This window comes from Austrofundulus limnaeus, unplaced genomic scaffold (assembly GCF_001266775.1).
Source record: "Austrofundulus limnaeus strain Quisiro unplaced genomic scaffold, Austrofundulus_limnaeus-1.0 Scaffold85, whole genome shotgun sequence".
Taxonomy (NCBI): domain Eukaryota; kingdom Metazoa; phylum Chordata; class Actinopteri; order Cyprinodontiformes; family Rivulidae; genus Austrofundulus; species Austrofundulus limnaeus.
The window spans coordinates 1,127,115-1,128,946 of NW_013952487.1; positions in this window are offsets into that span (position 1 = coordinate 1,127,115).

The following is a 1,832-nucleotide window of genomic DNA, read 5'->3' on the forward strand; positions in this document are numbered from 1 at the left end:
AACTACATGTTCCCTCCAAGAGATATCATAAATATAACCAGGTGGCACAACACCTGGAAGGAAATTTCATTTTTTTTGTTTTGCTTTGTTTTAGAATATACAAATAAAAAGCTTCCTTTTTAAGTTGACTCCTTTCAGTTATTTCAACAGTTTTTGTAATTCCTACATCAACACGCTGTTCAAAACTATTGTTGCAGAGTTACTACTGCAAACCTGATTCACATCCAAACTTCAGAACAAAGTAACAAATATGTACACACTAGAAGCACACCCCATGAACCCAATCTAATATCACTGGGCTGTAAACAACAAGCTGTGGAACAAATGAAAAAAACTTTTGGTAAACTCTAGTGAAAATAGAATAAAAACCACACTTGTTAAAATACTGTTGGTGAGGGAAGAACAGTGCTAACGTGAACGTCAAGTATGATTTCACACAGTGTGCGGCTCAGGAGAGCGCACACACCACGCATGCGCAACAATCCAAAGTGTGACTATAACCAAGCCTTTAGGTCCCTCTGCTCCAACACACCTGATTTGAATGAATGAATTTCTTCAGAACATGAAGAGGTAATTCAACCACTGAACCAGGTGTGTTGGGGCAGAAACAAGGAACTCGATACAAAGTTTGAAGATAGATAAAGTCAGGCCACTGGCCAGTCTACTCTCATAGATCACATTAAATTGCACGAAACATTCGGACCGCAAACTAACATGARCATCCCTTCATTCACCATCAAATTTATTCCCAGTTTTTAAACATCTAATTGTTTAAATTACACAAGCAGATTTTGTTATGTTCCAAAGACGTGCACACGCTTGTCCTTTGYTGCCGTTTGCAGCATCAGGTTTGTGCTGCACCTTATTACTCAGAACAGAATCAGACCACAGCAGCCGGACCGACGACACATGACTCTGAATCCGTGCCTCAGACGTGTCTGTTTGCTGCAGATCAGACGTGTCAGAGGGTAAAAGCTGCCCGGCAGTTAGAAGGGTGTCCAGTCTTCACATCGAAGCAGCTGGACACAACACTACACAATGTGTGGCACAGATTGCTGTGACTGGCCACGAATACCTCCGGGATTCGCCTCCTTTCGTGCTCCAGACGGGCCTTTCTGTAATGGCACTAATTGGGCCGGCCACCACCAAGAAACAGCGGAGTATCTTTTATGACAGGAMATTCAAAACCCAAAGATGTGGTTAGAAAATGCTGCTGTTTAATTAGCAATGAGTCTTGACTGATCAGGGCCACTCGTTTAACGACTGACAGTAATGGTGTCACATCTCAGACACTAATCACATCCTCCGACCGCGTGGTGTGATGTTATCTCTCCTGACCACAACATTGGCTGACCTTAATTGCAGTAATTAAGTGAGTAGCCATACTCTACGACTCTGTGGCTGGACGGCAGCCATCCGTCACCATCTTTCAGCCATCAGCTGTTCTTTATAAGCTGCACAGAGCAGTTGGAGGATAAAGAAACAGGCTGGAATGAATTAAATGTTCATGAGGAGTCCAGCTGATCGGGCAGATTATGGAACCTTGATGGTCCAGAGACTAGCGAGACAAAGATCCTGTTTAAGGCTAATCTTAGACTGCCCAAGCTGTCTATACTAAACTATATAAAACTAGCCCTTGTTTGGCCAGTCGCTGTGACTAACAGATATGTTGCACAAGGGCAAAAACAATCAAGTTTACCTGCAGTGTGAACATAACCTAAAAGAAATGGGAAAAAAAGACGTTGTGATGTAAGCTGATGAAAAAGAAAATCTGTTAAAGGGGCAATATCATGTAAAATCAACTTTTTTGAGTTTTATATCATGTTATAATG